The 22308-nt window shown below is 45.3% G+C and overlaps 1 long non-coding RNA gene across 5 annotated transcripts in view; it reads left to right on the top strand.

Annotated features, from left to right (window-relative positions):
* Positions 1–22308, top strand: part of LOC122689036 — a 574758-nt gene that overhangs the window by 182745 nt on the left and 369705 nt on the right. The gene's annotated exons all lie outside the window — the stretch shown is intronic.

The raw sequence follows: 22308 nt of genomic DNA, 5'->3' as shown, positions 1-22308 counted from the left end.
GGGTTGACAATTAAATGGAGGGAGGCTTTGGACTAGAGCAGATGTGCTGGAATTGGGAAAAAGTAGACACATTAGACATTTTCGAAGTAAAATGGACAGAACTCAGCAAGAATTTGGACTTGAGGTGAAGGAGAGGGAATTGTAAACATGGTTTAGACTAAGTTTCTGTGTCCTGTCATTAGAGTACAAAGATGTCATGGGGAATTCTGGAAGTTGGCCAGGTCTGCGCAGAAATTCAAAATAGGATTTTTATGTTTTTGAGCTCATGGTCTACATGGACACAATAACCAGTATTTAAATACTTAAAATTTCCTTTTCCTAAAAAAAAAAAGTATTGAGGTTTTTTATTATTATTACCGTGTAGTGTTCCTTTGTATACTCGTATACTCTTTGGTCTTTCTCTCATGTGTATACCAGTTGTTGAATAGTTGGATTGTTTCTAGGTTTGGCTATTAGGAATACATGTGTGGAATATTTGAGTACAGGTGTTTGTGTGAGCATGTTTTCATTTCTCTTGGGAAAGTTGTCTAGGAGTAGAATTGCTGGGTCATATAAGGCTTTCCAGGTGGCCCTAGTGGTAAAGAACCCATCTGCCAATGCAGGAGACTCAGGTCTGATCCCTTGCTCTGGAAGATCCCCTGGAGTAGGTAATAGCAACCCGCTCCATTATTCTTGCCTGGAAAATTCCATGAAGAGGGGTCCTGGCAGGTTACAGTCCATGGGGCCCCAGAGAGTTAAACAAGACTGAGCAACTGAACACACATGCACACACATACATGGTAATTTATGTATCTTAGAATCTAAACTGTGTCCTCTGTAGACAGCATACACATGGCTTTTTTTAACTGTTTTCTCAATGTCTGCGTTCTGGTTGAATTGTTTTATCTATTGACATTTAATGTTGATACAGTCTTACATCTGCCAATATATATTTCTCTCTCATGGCATTTTGTTCTATAGTCCTCATTTTACTGCTTTCTTTTGCATTCAATGGATATTTTCTAATGTATCATTTTCAACTCTACTGATTTTTCCACTACTTTTAAGTTATTTCCTTAGCTGTATGCCACCGTAAACATCTTACTTTATCACAATCAGCTTGAAATTTACACAAATTCTAATGAGATACAGAAACATTACTCCCATGTCACTCTATTCTGGTTTCCCTCTTTTCCTCATATTGTCACATATATAATAAATCTATAAAGAGAAATTCCATTAATATACTCTTATTGTTATTATATATAACAGTATGTGATGAAAAGCTGATATACGGCAGGATATCAGGTATCTATAGCTTCTGTTATATTCACATTGTTTGTCATGATTTCTGATTCTTTGCATATGTTTGTATGGATTTGACACCATCCAGACTTGTTTCCTTACCTAATACAGCTTTGCTCCCAACCACCTCCTTTGTGCTGACACATTCCATGTGTCATTGGCCCAACGACAATTGGGCCTCTATGATGGCTCAGACAGTAAAGAATCTGCCTGCAATGCAGGAGACCCGGGTTCAGTACCTTGGTCGGGAAGATCCCCTGGAGAAGGGAATGGCTAACCATTCCAGTATTCTTGCCTGGAGAATCCCATGGACAGAGGAGCCTGGCAGGCTACAGTAATGGGGTTGCCAAGAGTCAGACATGACTGAGCTACTACCAGTTTCACAACAATAATTTATGTGATATTGTTTTACACAGTTGCTTTTTAAACACAGGAAGAAAGGAGTGAAATATGTATCCATAAAGAATTTTTCTTCATATAATTACCTTTACCTGTGCTCTTTGCTTTTTCACATGGATTCTGATTAACATCTGAATGCACTTATTGCAGCCTGAAGAACTTCTTGTAGTTTTTCTTGTAAGCCATTTCTACCAACACATACCCTGAGTTTTTTTTTAAATTTGGGCATGCCTTTACTTTGCTTTCATTTCTGTTTTCTTAAGCCACTTTATTGTGGTGTGTATGACATGTAAAAAGCTGTGTACACACCCGTGAAATCATCACCAGCTTCAATATACAAAACTGAACTGTATTTCTATACTAGTGGTGAATACTCCTAATAAGTAAGAAAATTCCAGTTAGAATAAAAGGAACTTAGGAATTGGTTTAATCAAGGAGGTGTAAGATTTGTACATTGAAAATGACAAAACCAGTTGAAAGAAATTAATGAGAATTTAAGTAAATGGTAACTTATTATCAGTGGGCACTAGAGTTTCCTTTACAAATTTGCTGTCATTGTACACACATCTCTGAGCATGTGGGAATATCTCCTTAAGGCACATTCATAGCAGTGTGACTACTGGATCAAACACTTCCTTGGCTAAACAGACATATCTGGAGTACCTACTATGTGCATGTGCCTGACACTGTTCTAAACGCCAAGGAGGCATCACAGAGTTGGACTAACACATGTCCCTCTTTCATGAAGGCAAATGCTGCTGAGGGTGAGGGCAGGATGGAATGTAAATTCTGATGAGCGCTGCCACAGACCCCTGCAAAGGTGTTTTACCAGTTCACACTGGCCTCAGTGGGGCAGGGGAGTGAGTGTGCCTTTACTAGCATCTTGGCAGCATTTGTAGGGTGGGAGGTCTAGGCAGGAGGCTGGACTCCTTATGTCCGGTTCCCTAAAAGAGCTTCAAGTCCACAACTAGGAATGATCCACGTAGGGATTTCGGGGGACGTGAATACCCTAGGTGTCCATACCCTTGGTTGTGACATCACAAAGTGTATTTGTCAAAGCATGGGAGGTATCTGACCCTTTGGTGGCACTGCACCCTGAGTGTGCCATCTCTGACCTGGAGATAAGTCTGTGAGCCAGGGACTGAGGGTGCTGAAACCTTGAGGGGTTTACTATGTCTTGGGCTATGAACTTTGGAGTTTGGAGGATGCGGGGTACCATGGTCTGAGGTCTCTTTGTGGTGGCTGCATGAAACATCATGACCGAGCTGTATGCGTTCACCGTACCAGTGATCTGTGCTGTTGGTGAGACCGTGTCCTATGGTGTGAGTGTGATTGCGACTTCTGTGTCCAGGGTGTGAGGTCTCTGTGCTGTCGGGTTTCTCCATGGCCGCTTATGAAGTTGCTAAAATGCAGGTCGGTCTGTGTTCGAATTTCATCTCACTTATTGAGTCTCTATAGTTTCAGTTTGGTGGATTGTTTGGTGTTGGGTGTCCAGTGAAATGAGGTCTGCCAGGTGCTATTTCCTTGGTCCATATCTGGTCAAGTGTATCATTGATATTTGGGTTTGTGACCCATCGTGTGAGGTCCCTGGGGTATTTGTGAGTCTGGATCCAGGCTCTGATGCTGCACAGCTGGCGGGAGACCAGAGTCCCAGAGAGAGGTTGCTCTGTCTTTGCTCCTGTGCTGCATGGATTGAAACCTCTGAGCCACTTGGGCATTTATGTCTCGATTGAGATATTTTGCCACTTGCCAGGCTTCAGACATGAGGTGCTTGTGACCTCCTGATGTCTCCATCTGACAGCTGTCTATAAAGAAAGTGAGAGGTTGATTGATCTGAGTTGACTGTGAACTCGGCCACTGCCGCTTCGGTCAACCAGGCTTCCTTGTCTAGACCGTTGAGGTATGGGGTTGCCTTCCTTGAGACCCTCCCTGGGCGTCAGTTTCTTGCTACTGTTTTGAAAGTCTCCCTCAGTCACAGTGGTGGAAATGCCATTGTGGAGGATGAGTTTTTTTCTGTGACTCTGACAAAATGCAGCAGGGACACCATGCTCTTTTCTAATATATCCTCTGTGTAATGTAAAGCTGTCTCCCTCTTCATCTTTACTTATTCCCAAAGTGCAGAACGTCATCACCTCCACAGCAAAGCTGTCAGCCAGGAGCACCACTGTACACCCAGCCCTGGGAAACCTTCCTTGTCATGAACATGTCTGCTTTCCCCAAACCTGCCTCCTGTCTCTGATCCCTGCTCTCTGGTGCGGCCCCTCAGCTCAGCTGTCTGGTGGCCTGAAGTCTGGGGAAGCCTTCCAACCTGAGAAGGGCAGGGGAACCGGAGGTCACACCCCAAGGGGAAAACAACAAGGCCATTCTAACTTTGCCCAACATTTCCTGTCATTCCAAAATGTAAACAGGTGCCTGTTAGCCGCTCCTTTGCAAAAGTAATTGAAATCTTCCTGCAGTTGTGTGTCAGGCAGGAGTGCATTGAACACACTGGGAGCAAGTCACCTGAATGTTGGAGGAGGGCGAGTGCATGGGTGATCAGTCCGGTCTGATTCTTTGTGACACCATGATCTTCAGCCTTTTGGGCTCTTCTGTCCATGGGATTTTCCAGGCAAGAATACAGGAGTGGGTTACCATTTCCTCTCCTTGGGGATCTTCTCAATCTAACCCCTGTCCTCCTGTCTCCTACATTGACAGGCAAGTTATTTACCACTCTGCCACCTGGGAAGCCCTTGTTGGGCTGTGGGCAGGGAGGGGGGTTGTGGAAAACTTTCTATTGTTTTTTGAATTGAAAGCTCAACAAGTGAGAATAAGAAAAGAGGAAAAAGAACTACCACACCTGCTGAAAGTGAAAGTCACTCAGTCATGTCTGACTCTTTGCAAACCCATGGTCTATTCAGTCCATGGTCTATACAGTCTGTGGTCTGTACATTCCATGGAATTCTCCAGTCCAGAACACTGGAGTGGGTAGCCTTTCCCTTCTCCAGTGGATCGTCCCAGCCCAGGAATCAAACCCAGGTCTCCCGCATGGCAGGAGGATCTTTACCAGGTGAGCCACAAGGGAAGGCCAAGAATACTGGAGTGGGTAGCCTATCCCTTCTCCAGCGGATCTGTCCGACCCAGCATCGAACCAGGGTGTCCAGTGTTGCAGGTGAATTCTTTAACAGCTGAGCTATCAGGGATTGAAACATTTCACATTGTTGTTCAGTAGCTCAGTGGTGTCCAACTCGTTACAACCTCATGGACTGCAGCATGCTAGGCTTCCCTGTCCTTCACTATATCCTGGAGTTTGCTCAAACCCATGTCCATTGAGGCAATGATGCCATCCAACCATCTCATCATCTGTCGCTCCGTATTCCTCCCGCCCTCAATCTTCCATAGCATCGGGGGCTTTTACATTGAGTCAACACTTCGCATCAAGTAGCCAAAGTATTGGAGCTTCAGCTTCCGTATCAGTACTTCCAACGAATATCCAGGACTGATTTCCTTTAGGATTGACTGCTTTCATCTCCTTGCAGTCCAAAGGACTGTGAAGAGTCATCTCCAACACCTCAGTTCAAAAGCATCAATTATTTAGCGCTCAGCTTTCTTTATAGTTTACTTCTCACATCCATACATAACTACTGGAGAAACCATAGCTTTAACTAGATGGAACTTTGGTGACAAAGTAATGTCCTTGCTTTATAATATGCTGTCTATGTTGGTCATAGCTTTTCTTCTAAGAATCAAGCGTCTTTTAATTTCACCACTGTAGTCACCATCTGCAGTGATTTTGGAGCCCAAAAAGATAAAGTATCTCATGCTTTCCATTGTTTCCCCATCTATTTGCCATGAAGTGATGGGACCGTATGCCATGATATTAGTTTTCTGAATGTTGAACTTTAAGCCAACTTTTTCACTCTCCTCTTTCACTTTCATCAAGAGGCTCTTTAGTTCTTCTTCGCTTTCTGCCACAAGGGTGGTGTCATCTGCATATCTGAGGTTATTGATATTTCTCGCGGCAATCTTGATTCCAGCTTGTGCTTCTTCCAGCCCAGCGTTTCTCATGATGTATTCTGCACATGAGGTAAATAAGCAGGGTGACAATATACAGCCTTGACATACTCCTTTTCCTACTTGGAACCAGTCTGTTGTTCCATGTCCAGTTCTAACTGTTGCTTCCTGACCTGCATACAGGTTTCTCAAGAGGCAGGTCAGGTGGTCTGGTATTCCCATCTCTTTCAGAGTCTTCCACAGTTTATTGTGATCCACACAGTCAAAGGCTTTGGCATAGTCAATAAAGCAGAAATAGATGTTTTCCAGAATTCCCTTGCTTTTTCTATGATCCAACGGATGTTGGCAGTGGGATCTCTGGTTTCTCTGCCTTTTCTAAATCCACGTTGTACATCTGGTACTTCTCCGTTCACATACTGTTGAATCCTAGCTTGATGGATTTTCAGAATGACCTTGCTAGCATCTGAAATGGGTGGAGTTGTGCAGTAGTTTGAACATTCCTTGGCATTGCCTTTCTTTGGGATTGGAGTGAAAACTGCCCTTTTCCAGTCCTGTGGCCACTGCAGAGTTTTCCAAATTTGCTGGCATATTGAGTGCAGCACTTTAACAGCATCATCTTTTAGCTTTTGAAATAGCTGGGATTCCATCAACTCCACCAGCCTTGTTCATAGCAATGTTCCTAAGGCCCACTTGACTTCCCACTCCAGAATGTTTCATGTTATTTCACATTGGCACAACCAAATTCATCAAAAATAGTGAACTTGTGTTTCAGAAGCTGCAACAATTCGTACTCAATGTGGTTGCGAAATACCTTGAGGCCCAAAGTAAAGTCTAAACATTGAAAATCCCTACATTCCTTTAGAAACAAGTGTTTACAGTTTGAAGTGAAACCGGGTGACTCCTGAGTCCCAGGTCACGGAGCTGCTGGGCTGGAGGTGTGGCTAAAATCAGGCAGCCGCAATTTGAGGCCCTCTCCCTGCGTGGAGGGAGGGCCTGCCCCCAGGATGAGAAGAACAGGACCCTCAGGGGTCTCACAGTCTTGCAGAGAGGCAGGCACATTGCTTCAGGCAGGAAATATTCAACAAGGCTTTTCTTGGCTCCCCGTGCCAGGTAAAAGTGGCCAGTCCACAGAAATCCCTGTGCTGGACTTGACTCTCCCCGAAGGGGAAGGGCTAGGGGTAGGAGGCACCCAGTAAACCCCCCTGATAACAACCCAGGGCATTCTGCAGTGTGTTAGAAGGTGGTGGTGCTGTGATCAGATAAATGTAAGTCCTGTGAGGGACTGGTACTGTGGGCAGCAAGGGGGAAAGCTGCAAGTCGCAGTATTGAACAGAGCCACCAGGGTGGGCTTCATTGAGGAGCTGATATTTTAACAAAGACTTGAAGGGGGAAAGGAGTTAGCACAGCAGACATCTGGGGTCAGGATATTGCAGAAGAGCGAACACTGGGGATAAATGCTGGGGGCAGATACTGCCAGGAGGCCAGGGCAGCTGGGAGCAGGGAGTGAGAGCTGAACAGAAAGCGGGGACTAGATCCCACGGCACTGGGTCAGCGTCTGCTCTGTCAGCGAACCGTCAGGGACCAGCAGGGATCAGAGGTGCTGATGGACGTGCCTGTGCCAGGCCTGTGAGGGAGGCAGAGGCAGGACAGGGGGAGACAGCTGAGGTGGGGCAACAAGGTGTGAGGAGGACGCACGAGTGGCAGCTCCAAGTGAGGCTCCATCCTCCCCTGAAATCGACATGCCCTTCCTACTTGTGCTTGTGTCCCCGACTCCATAGACGCCTGTGCTCCGGGCACGGTGTCACAGACTCCACTAGCAGCCTGAGTTCATTCAACAGTCCATCGTCTGGACACAGTTGCAGGGCCTACCCTGCCACTTGGTCTTTGGGAAACGTTCAGTGACCTGACCGGTGCTCTCAGGATCTTGACCCCAGTTCCACTCTGAGGCTACAACTGTGGCTGATGGGGCAACAGAGTGACCCACACGTGTGAAATGAACCTTGCAGCCTCTTTGATCGGGAGTTTCCAGAATTAGGGGTCATATGCAACATGCAGTCCTCCCCCGCCCCCAAAGGGAAAAGAATCTGATTCCACAGATGCCCTGCTTACTCCATTCTCCTGTGTCATTATTAAGACAAAAGTAACTGGTCCATGAAGAGCTACTCTTTATTGACCGAGTATTTACCTTGAGTCCCGGTCCTTCATTTATTGAGGAAGCAATTCTAAGCAGGGACCAGACTCTATGTCTCCTCCTACTGCGACCAAATTGGTTAGGGATGATGGGGACTGTCACCTGCAAGCAGATGACTGCCACGTGCCATGTGAGAAAAGCAACGGCAGGATCTAAATTATAGAACTCTGGGAACACAGAAGAGAGCATCTGACCCCTGCCATATGTCCCTGGCTGGGATATGGTGTGGGTCCCTGGTCAGGACACATTCTCGGGGGGGCGGGGTGGGGTTTCTTGAGGTGGCACTTTGACCTTCCACAGTTTAGACACACATGAGCAGAGGGGCACAGACCTGGACACAAGTGGAGCCAGACAGACTTTCATTCCCAGTTGTCTCCAGACCACCATGGCAGCTGAGTCATCTCCAGTGCTGTCTGCAGCCACTAAAAACACTTCTTGTCCTTTGGTATGCCTCCCAATTCCTTATATCTGATAAATAGAGTGAGACTGGTGGAGACATAACTGGGGTGGGGGCTGGTTGCAATGCCTCTCTGATATGGCAGAGTGCCTCTCTGCAGGGGAACTAAAGGTCCTTCTTGGTGTTGCCTCTGGAGCAACCCTTTCCTACCAGTGGACTCCAGTTTCTTGGCTGCCAGGCAGCTCCTCCTAAGGCGCACACACAAAGGGGCTTAGGCCCATTCAGGGTGGCTTTGCCCTACTGGGTACCTGAGTTTCACAAGCGGACAGGAGACTGGGACGACGGTGCCTCTCCTCTCATGGAACAACATCTGCATCTCGGTAACTGAAACACAAGCCACGTGTGTTGTGGTCACTGCAGAGAAGACTGGCTCTGCACTCAGGAGGAACAGGGCGTGACTCCCAGATCCAGCTTTTACTGCATCAGCCATCTAAGCTCTTTCAGCATGCTTGTCTGTGAGAAGACTGGGGTTCATCCTTAGACCTCCAAGTCTGTGGGGAATAAAACCCCACATGCCCGGCTCCCACAGGCTCCATAAGTAGGCTCCAGGTGAGTCATTTACACTGCGCCCTGTGTTCCGGACACATCAGTGGGGAGGGAGGCATGCCAGAGCCCTTGAGAGTCTACTCCATCTTCTGGCTGGGGTGGGGGTGGGGGTGGTGGAACTGGTGCTGTGTCCAACTATGTAATTGGCTTTACATACCACAGGCACACACTTCATTTCATATTTAGGTGTGTTCTGCTCAGAGGAGTTGTAATGAATGAAGTCTGTCGTCACAGGTGAATCTGTAGCAGGTAAAAGCAGCAGTGGGTTTGCTCCTGCCACTGGCCACCACAGGAACCGGCAGTTCCCTACATGGGTTGATGGCACCAGGTGGAGACACCTGAGGAGTTGCAAGAAGGTGCTGTGACATTCCCTAGGAGGGTCCCCGTACTGAGCTGGCAGCTCATCCTTGCCTCCCCGATGACCACAGGGACTAGTAAATCAAATCCCTCATCGGGAGGACGTGTTAATATACTTCATCTTGTCCTAACAGGAACTCAGACTATAGAGTGAAAAATAGTGAAAATCTCAGCAAAACATAGTGCATGGGTGGGGCAGTTCAAGTCCTACTCTGTGTAGTGGGTCACTGACACCGTAAAGTGACATTTTGAAATGTTCATGCTTCGGCTTATCCCTCCTCACTGTGACGCAGGTGGTCACCCTGGATCTCTTTATGCTTCCGACACTGTGGCCAAATTCCAAAGGCCACGTTCAAACACAACAATGGGCCCATATAAAGCAAGAGGAGAGCTTTTCTGTCTGCATCCTATTCTTAGCAAGGAAGCCTTTCCCAGGCAAACTCTGCCATCATTTCCATTTCGCATCAGCTCATCATGTAGCAGGGATTCATAGTGAAACCTCCACCACCTTCCATTTGGTAAAGATATCAAATCTGTTAACTGTGACTTTTCACCCAGGTACTCCCCAGGAAAAATGGAAATTGCTCTACCCAGCCTGACAGCTGAACCTAAGAAGGAATCAGGCAGATAAGGAGGGAGGAAGGGCATGTGAAGATGGAGGCAAAGGCAGGAGTGAGATTGTGAAATCGGTGGGTGTGGAGGGGGCGAGACGGGGCGGGGGGTGGGCTTGGGAGTAAGAGTGTGAGCACACTGGCCATCTGATGAGCAGAGAGAGGTCTGGGTGGCTGGAATATCAAGTGGGGCATGGAGCAGAAGGAGGGGGTCTGGTGAAGATCAGGCATTTGGGGGCAGACCAGACCTGCTGCCCCTAGTCCAGGAGGCTGGGCAGCATCCTAAGAGCAGCAGGCAGCCCTGCAGAGTTTTGAGCAGCGGTTTCATGCCTGGATTGCACTGAAGAAAGCTTCCCTTCCTCAGGCAGCAGGACAGACCATGTGTTGGAAAGCATCAGGATTGCTGGTGCTTATCAAGGAGAGAGACGAGGGTGACCTGGCCTAGGGAACTCACTGTGCTGACAGAGAAGGAACAGAATCTTACTTAGACTGAGGGGGCAGAGAGGTGAGGCTTGATGACTGAGAGTGTGGTGAGAGAGAGGCAGCAGGCAAGGATGGCTTTCAGCATCTCTGGCCTAAGCAGCTGGGGAGAAAGCTGCCTTGCACTGAGTCAGGTAACAGTAAAGGAGGTGCAGCTGTGTGGGGAGTCGGGGAGATGGGCGCAGTTTAGACATGTTGAATATTCCTTGCCTGTGGGACTCAAACACATATTATCAGAACGACTTGGGGGAGCTGACCTAACTTCTCTGTGCCCATGATGCCTCATCTGTGATAGGGAGAATGAGACTGATAATTAAGAAAAACACTCATTTCCTGTTTCATTGCTTTAGTCTAGGAGAATGTTCCCCTTTTACAAAGAAGTGCTGTCTTCCTGTCAGGTATTCTGTCTGTAAAATGGGAATGTATCTACTTATCCATATATCTGCTTGGTTTTACATATCTGCTTTGTGTATTTTCATCATGTGGTATGTATTGTCAACTGTAAAGAAAAATAAACTCAAAGGAACAAGTGTTTCTTGTCACATGCATGCAGATTGGCAGTCCATCAACCTGTCTCTCAGAGAAACAGTCCCCTTTAGAAACTCCAGTCTTCCTCCTGTAGCTCCTCACTCCCTCCAGGGGGTGGGTAGAGGCCTGTGGGACCCACTGTGTCTTACACTTCTCTTCCCTGTGAAGGCATCTCCGGTGTCCCAGAAGGTGCCTAGCACTTGATGAGTGCAGTCTCCCTGCAGACCTATCAGTTGACTAGGGAAGTCTGTAGTCAGGAGGAGAGTGCTGAGCCTGATGTGTGGATCTGGAACCATCACTGTGTGGTGCCGAGCTGGGAGGTGATGAAGCCACAGATAACCTAGATTTGAATCAAGTTCCCACCACTTATTCCTTCTGCGACTTTGGGCAAGTTACTCACAGTCTCTGTGACTCAGTTTCGTCAATTAAAGAGGATGACGATCCTATTCTGTGATAATGACTTCTTTTTGCTGCCTTCATTTAGATTACCAAAAAAACACAACCTTTTGAGAACTATAGAGTGATGTTCAGGTGTCGATTACTTCCAGAGTCAAAACGGAACCTGTCAACAAAGACATGAAAAGATGCTCAACCTCGCTCATCAGGAGAGAAATGCAAATCAGAACCACAAGTAGGTATCTTGTCACAGCGGTCAGAATGGTCAGTATCAGAGGTCTACACACGATGCTGGAGTGGATGTGGAGAAAAGGGAATCCTCCTATACTGTTTGTGAGAAGAAAACTGATACAGCCACTATGGAGATCAGTGTGGGGATTTCTTTAAAAACTGGGAATAAAACCACGACGTGCTGTGCCGTGCTTACTTGCTCAGTTGTCTCCAACTCTTTGCAGCCCCATGGACAGTGGCCCACCAGGCTACTCTGCCCATGGGGATTCCCCAGGCAAGAATACCGAGGTGGGTTGTCATGCCCTCCTCCAGGGGATCTTCCCAACCCAGGGATCAAAGCCAGTCTCCCGCATTGCAGGCGAATCTGTTATTGTCTGAGCAACCAGGGAAGCCCATAAATACCGGAGTGGCTAGCCTATCCCTTCTCCAGATGGTCTTCCCGACCCAGGATTTGAACCGGGTTCTGCCACACTGCACATGGATTCTTTACCAGCTGAGCTACCAGGGAAGCCCATAAAAATACCATATGACCCAGAAATCAGACTATTGGGCATACGCCCTGAGAAAACTATAATTCAGAAAGACACATGTACCCAAATATTCCTTGCACCACTATCTAAAATATCCACGATATGGAAGAAACGTAGATGTCTGTCAATGAATGGATAAAGATGTTGTGGCACATGTATACAATGGAATATTAATCAGTTATAAAAGGGAATGAATTTGAGTCTGGTGCCCCACTGGTGCGCAGAACACGATCACCATCTTATGAGTGATGACAAGGTGAGGTACACAGAGCAGTGCCGCTGTTGATACGCTGTCGATTTGTTTGCTGCAAACAGCACACAGGAAACAGTGGCTAGAGCAAACCTCTCGGCTCAGTTTACATAGGTCCAGGGCTGTTCCTGTCTTTTATTCCCACATTGTCCAGAACCTTATTGTACCAGAGCAACACTCGCCTTTCCCCTTCCTAGTGCATCACCATCATAGCAGCTGTTTCTCACCTGAATTGCCAGTGAGTGAACCCTGAAAATTCTAGGCTCACATCTCTGTTCCTTTGAGCGGGTGTAGGACATCCTGTCTTCAATCCCCACTCAGACAGGAGTGTCTAGTGTCCGTCTCTTCCCACTTGGCTTCCCCTATATTCTATATCTCGGACAGTCCTTTACCTCCTGAGACTGAGTTCTGTCCTAGGCTATGGCTGCTTTCAGCACTGTGCTGAGACCATTGATGACCAGGTGGGCACTGGGGGGATACTTGTGGGATGAATCCAGTTCGGAGAGCCGGGCTACTTTATTTCATGGGTGAGAGGTGGAACTTCCACTCAGGCTGCCATCAGCAAGATGGATGGTTTGAAGGTGCTGATCAGCGTCCTTGGGCAAGCCCACAGGAGCTCTGTCAACTCTGCTCTCCTCGTCTTCCTCTTGCTCCCATAGCTACTTCTGCTCCTTGCCCTCCCCCGTGCCCTCGTTTCTCCTCTCACTGCTCTCCGTGTACATGTACACTGTGCCTGAGCCTGTCCTGTCTCCTGACTCCATGTTGTGTGATTGTCAGTTACCTTTCTGACTAGCTTCTTTGAAAAGTTTTCCCTTTACTCACAGTCCAGGGTGGATGCTGCAATACAGTAAGCATCATGGGTCTCCTTTTATTCTTTTTCCCTCATTTTCTCCTTTTCTTTTCTTCCTTTTCTCCATTTTATGAGGAAACAATACAGTGTGTGGGTATGGACACTACCTCTGATTCTTCACAACCTTCCTTGCACCCAGTTCTCCCACTTGCTGTCATCACATCTTAAGAAATTAAATTGCCTCATTGTGCCATACAGCCTCACCTGAAAATGGGTGAATTATTCTGAATAACGACCTGAACTGTGCGGGCTGTTTTTGTGAGTATGGAATGGGGCTATTAGAGATGTGCTGGCTCCTTCCCTGGTGTAACAACTACTGAGTTGCCACAGGGCAGATTACAGGTCAGGCCTTACCTTCAAGCTTCACAAAGCACTTCAAGGTCACATTAGACATCTGTGTCCAGCCTAGAGTTTCTTCCTTCTCAGCCACAGTGCTCGAGCTTTTCCCTCACAGCTAGATGAACCCTCACCAGGAGGCTGGCTTCTCTGTTACACCTCTCCCACCTGGAAACCACTCACAGTCTTCATCTTCTGTTACGTGCATGATGCTTTTCCTGGTAATTTTTGCTTCAGATGGATTGGGGCTGCTCCTATGGCAAGGGAATGCCCAGGACTGATAACAAGGGTGTGATGTTTCCCTGCTCCCCTCTGGCATAAAAACTATCTGGGACCTGTGCCCAAACTCCTCTCCGCATGTCACCTCCCTCCATCCCACTGTTCACAGTTTACACTCAAGCTGGGTTCCAGTGCAGGCCCTACCAGCCCAGTCACTCTCCTTCAGCCTCAAATTCCTTATCTGTAAAATGGCAATAACTCTACCTGTTGGTGAGGTTTATTGGGAGACCTAGTGGAGATAACAGATGTAAAACACCTAACGCCCATGACCTGGCAGGTGGAAGGCACTAAATAAATGGCTGTATCCTCTATCTATCAGCTTCTTTAATGCACAGCATCTGGTGTGGGATGATACAGTGACTCAGTCAAAGTCTTTGGATTTGATTGAGAAAGATGTGACATATTGGGGGTGTATTAGTCAGGCTTCTCCAGGGAAACAGAGCCAATAGAGAGAGACTTATTTTAGGGAATTGGATCATGGACTCGTGGGTGCTGACAGTTCTGATATCCTTAGATATCAGTCAGCTGGCTGGAAACCCAGGTTGTAGTCTAGAGGCCCAAATCTGCAGAACAGGCCAGCAACTTTGAGTCTCATGCAAAGTTCCTCAGGCTGTAGTCTTGAGGCTAACCTGTTTCATGCTCAGGAAGCTTCAGTCCCTGCTCTTAAGCTTTTTCAACTGATTGGATGAAGAAACTGCCCCCCATCCCTGTTATGGTGGGTAATACAATTCCCTTAATGTCTACTGGGAGAAAAGTATGACTAACCTAGAAAGCATATTGAAAAAACAGAGACATTGGTTTGCCAACAAAGGCCTGTCAAGTCAAAGCTATGGTTTTTCCGATAGTCATGTACAGACATGATAAAGAAAGCTGAGCGCCAAAGTATTGATGCTTTTGAACTGTGGTGTTGGAGAAGACTCTTGAGAGTCCCTTGGACAGTAAGGAGATTGAACCAGTCCATCCTAAAGGAAATCAGCTGTGAATATTCATTGGAAGGACTGATGCTGAAACTGAAACTGCAATATTTTGAATATCTGATGTGAAGAAGTGACTCATTGGAAAAGACCCTGATGCTGGGAAAGATTGAAGGCAGGAGGAGATGGGGACAACAGAGGATGAGATGGTTGGATGGCATCACCGACTCAATGGACAGGAGTTTGAGTAAGCTTCGGGAGCTGGTGATGGACAGGGAGGCCTGGCCGTGCTGCAGTCCATGGGGTCACAAAGAGTTGGCCATGACTGAGCAACTGAACTCAACTGAAAGTCTAGTGATAACAACGTGAATCAAGTATTCAAGTACATTTCTAGCCCTCCATCTATTGGCTAACATTTAAAAAACCGGGCACCAGAGCCAAGCCAAGATGACTTTTACTTTATTCATCACAGTGGGTAAGCAGTACACTGAGAAACATCACCTCCCAAACAGAATCTCTAGCCAATGGGCTATCTCTGTAGCTTTACTCCTCAAGTAAAACCTGCTCCCTGGCCTCAGAAGCCACGTGAAATAACCAAGAGAACTTCAGGCAGTGGTGATTTAAGCAGCGATTTGGTGTGATATCTTTATTCATTTGGGCCACGTGACTGCAGAATGAAATGGGATGGGGTGGTGAAGGAAAGGAGATGATGAATTTATTGCCCTCACCACCTCCCTGTGCCCAGGTAGCCGACTTCAATATGTCTGACTGGTATTAATGCCTTTGTGTGTAGGCTCACTATTAACATCAGGTGTGTGGTATGAGAAACTTGGTGGGCAAATCAGATAGCATGGCCAAATATTCATTTCTCAGAGTGGATGAAAGGAGAAGAAGAAGAGTAAGAATGATGAACCACAGGTTAGTTATGAGTCAGTTTCTAAAATCTCAGTATTTCCTCACAAGGTGTGTGTGTGAATTCTTTTCTTTATCTGGGAATTGGCTTTCTATATGAAGAAATATCATTGTGAGAGACTCCTTGTGACATGTGAAAAGTGGTTGGGAGTGAATTGGGTTAAGGTCACTTTCCAAATGTTTGACATTAAGTGTTCTTTTTTTTTTTTTTTTGTAAGGGGCCAGCAGTGGCCCTAAAGAACTGAACCAAGTGGTTGAAATACAGGTTTCAGTTACTGAAATGTGAAGAGACTCTTTCTGGGATGTGTGTTCATCCTAGCCTGTGGCCGGTCACAGGCAACTCATAGGATTTGAACCGTGTCTTCCTAATGTCATTTGTTTCTTGCCCTTCAACACGCTGGAGGCCGCAGTACCGATCACTAAAATTTCGAAGTAAGTTCTCTGAGAAAAGTAGCTCTCTAGAACACAGCAGTGCCTGGGAAGCCGATCTAAAGTTTTAACATAGCCTAGCTACAGTTTTATCATAGAGGTTTAACATAGCCGAGTTTTAACATAACATAGATGTAATTTTTGTTAGCTTCACCCAAGATATGATTATTCAAAGAATATAGAGATGCACCTACTTCCGTATCTACCATTGGATTTTCCAAATGAACATACAGTAAGATCGGCCTGGTTTTCTTTCTTATTGATTTCTTTATTGTTGGCTGCACTGAGTCTTTGTTGCTGCATGAGGGCTTTCTCTAGCTGTGGAAAAGGACTGCTCTCTAGTGGTGGTGCGCGGGCTTCTCATTGCAGAGACTTCTCTTGTTGCAGAGCATGAGCTCTAGGCTCATGGCTTCAGTAGTTGGAGCAGGAAGGTTCAGGAGTGTGACACACAGTCCTAGTTGCTCTGCTGCATGTGGAATCTTCCTGGACTAGGGGTTGAATGCTTGCCCGTTTCATTGGCAGGTGGATTCTTTTTTTTTTTTTCATCATTAATTTATTTTAATCGGAGAAGAATGCTTTACAATATTCTGATGGTTTTTTACCATATATCAACACAAATTGGCCACAGCTATACATGTGTTCCCCCATTCCTGAACCGTGGGTCCCACCTCCCTCCCCATCCTGTCCTTCTGGGTTGTCCCAGAGCAGCAGTTTGGGTGTCCTGCTTCATGCATTGAACTTGCACTGGTCATCTATTTTACATATGGTAATGTATATGTTTAAGTGCTATTCACTCAATCATCCGACCCTCCCCTTCCCCCACCGAGTTGAAAAGTCTGTTGTATAGGTCTGTCTTCATTGCTACCCTGCATGCAGAATCATTGCTACCACCTTTCTAAATTCCATATATATGCCTTAATATAAGTATTTGTCTTTCTCTTTCTGACTTACTTCTCTCTGTATAACAGGATCCAGGTTCATCCACCTCATTAGAACTGATTCCAGTGTGTTCTGTTTTAATAGCAGAGTAATATTCCATTGTGTATATGTACCACTACTTCCTTATCCATTTGTCTGCTGATAGACATCTTGGTTGCTCCAATGTCGTAACTATTGTAAATAGTGCTGCAGTGAACATAGGGGTACATGTGTCTCTTTCAAATCGATCTGAAACAGACACGTGTACCCCAATATTCATCGAAGCACTATTTATAATAACCAGGACATGGAAGCAACCTAGATGCCCATCAGCAGACGAATGGATAAGAAAGCTACGGTACAATGGTGAATGGTATTGTTTCCTTAATTTCTCTTTCTGTTTTCTCATTGTTAGTGTATAGGAATGCAAGGGATTTCTGTGTGTTAATTTCATATCCTGCAACTTTACTGTATTTGTTGATTAGCTCTAGTAATTTTCTGGTAGAGTCTTTAGGGTTTTCTATGTAGAGGATCATGTCATCTGCAAACAGCGCGAGTTTCACTTCTTCTTTTCCTATCTGGATTCCTTTCACTTCTTATTCTGCTCTGATTGCTGTGGCCAAAACTGGTCAACCACTTGTAAATGAATGAAACTAGAACACTTTCTAACACCATACACAAAAATAAATTCAAAATGGATTAGAGACCTAAATGTAAGACCAGAAATGATAAAACTCCTAGAGGAGAACTTAGGCAAAACACTCTCTGACATAAATCACAGCAGGATCCTCTATGACCCACCTCCCAGAATATTGGAAATAAAAGCAAAAATAAACAAATGGGACCTAATGAAACTTAAAAGCTTTTGAACAACAAAGGAAACTATAAGCAAGGTGAAAAGACAGCCCTCAGATTGGGAGAAAATAATAGCAAACGAAGCAACAGACAAAGGATTAATCTCAAAAATATTCAAGCAACTCCTGCAGCTCAATTCCAGAAAAATAAATGACCCAATCAAAAAATGGGCCAAAGAACTAAACAGACATTTCTCCAAAGAAGACATACACATGGCTAACAAACACATGAAAAGATGTTCAGCATCACTCATTATCAGAGAAATGCAAATCCAAGCCACAATGAGGTACCATTACACGCCAGTCAGGATGGCTGTTATCCAAATGTCTACAAGCAATAAATGCTGGAGAGGGTGTGGAGAAAAGGGAACCCTCTTACACTGTTGGTGGGAATGCAAACTAGTACAGCCACTATGGAAAACAGTGTGGAGATTTCTTAAAAAACTGGAAATAGAACTGCCATATGACCCAGCAATCCCACTTCTGGGCATACACACTGAGAAAACCAGATCTGAAAGAGACACGTGCACCCCAATGTTCTTCGCAGCACTGTTTATAATAGCCAGGACATGGAAGCAACCTAGATGCCCATCAGCAGATGAATGGATAAGGAAGCTCTGGTACAGATACAGCATTTATTATTACTCACCCATGAAAAGAATTCATTTGAATCAGTTCTAATGAGATGGATGAAACTGGAGACCATTATACAGAGCGAAGTTAGCCAGAAAGATAAAGAACATTACAGCATACTAACACATATATATGGAATTTAGAAAGATAGTAACGATAACCCTATATGCAAAACAGAAAAAGAGACACAGATGTACAAAACAGACTTTTGGACTCTGTGGGAGAAGGCGAGGGTGGCATGTTTTGAGAGTATAGCATTGTATATTATCTAGGGTGAAACAGATCACCAGCCCAGGTTGGATGCATGAGACAAGTGCCCGGGCCTGTTGCACTGGGAAGACCCAGAGGCATCAGGTAGAGAGAGAGGTGGGAGGGTGGATCGGGATGGGGAATACATGTAAATCCATGGCTGATTCATGTCAATGTATGACAAAAGGCACTACAGTATTGTAAAGTAATTAACCTCCAACTAATAAAAATAAATGAAAACAAACAAACAAACAAATCTGGTTTCCTCGGGGTGTATGCCCAGCAGTGGGTCATATGGCAGTTCTATTCCCAGATTTTTAAGGAATCTGCACACTGTTCTCCATAGTGGCTATACCAGTTTGCATTCCCACCAACCGTGGCAGAAGGTTCCCTTTTCTCCCCACCCTCTCCAGCATTTATTGTTTGTAGACATTTTGATGATGGCCATTCTGACCAGTGTGTGATGATACCTCATTGTGGTTTTCATTTGCATTTTTCTAATAATCTATGATACTGAGCATCTTTTCATGTGTTTATTAGCTATCTGTATGTCTTTGGAGAAATGTCTGCTTAGGTCACTTGCCTACTTTTTATTGGATGTTAATTTTTTTTATACTGAGCCACATGAGCTGTTTGTATATTTTGGAGATTCATTCTTTGTCAGTTGTTTCATTTGCTATTATTTTCTCCTGTTCTGAGCGCTGTCTTTTCACCTTGCTTATAGTTTCCTTCGTTGTTCAAAAGCTTTTAAGCTTAATTAGGTCCCATGTGTTTATTTTTGTTTTTTATTTCCATTACTCTGGGAGGTGGATCCTAGAGGATTTTGCTGTGATTTATGTCAGAGAATGTTCTGCCTATGTTTTCCTCTTAAGAGTTCTGTAAGTTCTGGTCTTACACATAGGTCTCTAATCCATTTTGAGTTTATTTTTGCATATGGTATTGGAAAGTGCTCCAGTTTCATTCTCTTATACGTAGTTGACCAGTTTTCCCAGCACCACGAGCTGAAGAGACTGTATTTTATCTATTGTATATTTGTGCCTCCTTTGTCAAAGATAAGCTGTTCATAGGTGAAGGGATTTTTCACTGAACTTTCTGTTTTGTCCCATTGATTGATATTTCTGTCTTTGTGCCAGTACCATACTATCTTGATGACTCTGGCTTTGTAGTATAGTCTGAGTCAGGAAGGTGGATTCCTCCAGTTCCATTATTCTCTCTCAAGGTTGTTTTGAGCATTCTGGGTCTTTGGTATTTCCATAGAAACTGTGAAATAATTTGTTCTAGTTCTGTGAAAAATACCATTGATAGTTTGATCAGGATTGTGATGAATCTATAGATTGCTGTGGGTAGTAGAGTCATTTTCACTATATTGATTCTTCACTCCAAGAACATGGTACATTTCTCTACTTGTGCTATCTTTGATGTCTTTCATCAGTTTTATTTTAATAGTTTTCTGTATCCAGGTTTTCTGTTTCTCAGCTAAATTTATTCCTAAGTATTTTATTGTTTTTGTTGAGATGGTGAATGGAATTGTTTCCTTAATTTCTCTGATTTTTCACTGTTAGAGTATAGGAATGCAAGGAATTTCTGTGTATTAATTTTATATGGCAGGCACATTCTTAACCACTGGACCACCAGGGAAGTCCTGGCCTCCTTGTCTTTGGGTGTGAAGCTCTCTGAGATCTGACACATGGTGAGTTCCGGTGATCACTACCATGACCAGGAACAGGCCACGTCCATCACCCTGAAAATGCCCAGGTGCTGCCCCTTTCTGGTTTCTCCTTCCACACCTGAATCCTTGGAAAAAGGATCTGTGCTCCTTCACTGTATTTTGGCCTTTGCAAATTTAAAATTCCTTACGTATTCTGAATATAAGACCTTTCTCATACCTGTGATTCACAAACATCTTTCCCCTAATAACAAACGGCTTCACTTTTCATTACAAGAGATGGGACTGATGAAAACTACTTTTCCTCCCCACACTCAGAGCCCAATATTGTGTAGACAGCAAGTGCCCGTGAGAGTCTTCAGAAGTGAAAATGAATTGTGCTGTCTGTCAGTCTGAGTTCTCAGCTAGTCCTCAGAGCTATATTTCTCATCTCTGATCCCCTACCTGAAGGGAAAATATAATAGAACTGTCTAAGGACAGGTGCTATATTTTTTGCTGTGTTTTTCGTCACACCAGTATTTGCAGTATCAACCAAGCAATGACCAGCAGTCTGTTCTCAATATATGTCTGTAGACCAAATGAAAAGTACCTGATTTCTTCCAGGTGCTTTACTTTATAATTGTGTTGTGTCATAATACTGACACAGTGGATGAACCACTTTCTATGTGGTACTCTCCCTTGTCATTTAGCATCTTATTATAAGAACTATATTATACATTTTTTAAAGTTTTCCAGGCTATTTTACATTCATTTGGTCTTCCCTGGCGGCTCCAACGGTAAAGAATCTGCCAGCAATGCGGGAGGCCTCGGTACAATCCCTGTGAGACCCAGGGTCAGTACCTGGGTCGGGAAGATCCCCAGGAGAAGATAATTGCAACCCACTCCACTCTTCTTGCCTGGAGAATCCCCATGGACAGAGGAGCCTGGCGGGCTACAGTCCAGGGCTTCTCAACGAGTCAGACAGGGCTGAGTGACGACACTTTGACTTTACCCTCATTCCCATTATTTTATTTCCTTCTCCTATTGGGGATAGGAAAGCATCCTGCAAACCAGTGTGCAGACTACAATCTAACGGAGGGACACTCTTGGAGGAACCCGGAGAACCTGGACAGCTGACCCTTCCTCTGTGGGTTACAGTTCCCAAAGGCAAAAACGAGGGCAGTAATACCACCTGCTTCTTGGGTCGTGTCCAGCATCAATGAGCCAGCAGGATCTTAGCTTGCCACTTGTCCCTGTCATGTTATTATTGTAGGTGGCTCAGATAGTAAGGAGGCAGCCTGCAATGCAGGACACCCAGGTTCAATCCTTGGGTTGGGAAGATCCACTGGAGAAGGAAATGGCAACCCACTTCAATAGCAGCATCCCATGGGCAGAGGAGCCTGGCAGCCTACACAGTCCAGTTCAGCTCGGTCGTACAGTCGTGTCCGACTCGTTGCAACCCCACAAACCGCAGCGCACCAGGCCTCCCTCTCCATCACCAACTCCCAGAGTCCCCCCAAACCCATGTCCATCGAGTCAGTGATGCCATCCAACCATCTTATCCTCTGTCGTCCCCTTTTTCTCCTGCCCTCAATCTCTCCCAGCATCAGGGCCTTTTCAAGTGAGTCAGCTCTTCGCATCAGGTGGCCAAAATATTGGAGTTTCAGCTTCAACATCACTCCTTCCAATCAACACGCAGGACTGATCCCCTTTAGGTTGGACTGGTTGGATCTCCTTGCAGTCTAAGGGACTTTCAAGAGTCTTCTCCAACACCACACTTCAAAAGCATCAATCCTTCAGTGCTCAGCTTTCTTTATAGTCCAACTCTCACATCCGTACATGACCACTGGAAAAACCATAGCCTTGACTAGACGGACCTTTGTTGACAATGTAATGTCTCTGCTTTATAACATGCAGTCTAGGTTGGTCATAACTCTCCTTCCAAGGAGTAAGCATCTTTTAATTTCATGGCTGCAGTCACCATGTGCAGTATTTTGGAGCCCCCCAAAATAAAGTCTGTCACTGTTTCCCGATCTATT

This window comes from Cervus elaphus, chromosome X, assembly GCF_910594005.1.
Source record: "Cervus elaphus chromosome X, mCerEla1.1, whole genome shotgun sequence".
Classification (NCBI taxonomy): domain Eukaryota; kingdom Metazoa; phylum Chordata; class Mammalia; order Artiodactyla; family Cervidae; genus Cervus; species Cervus elaphus.
This window is presented reverse-complemented; position numbering and strand designations above follow the sequence as displayed.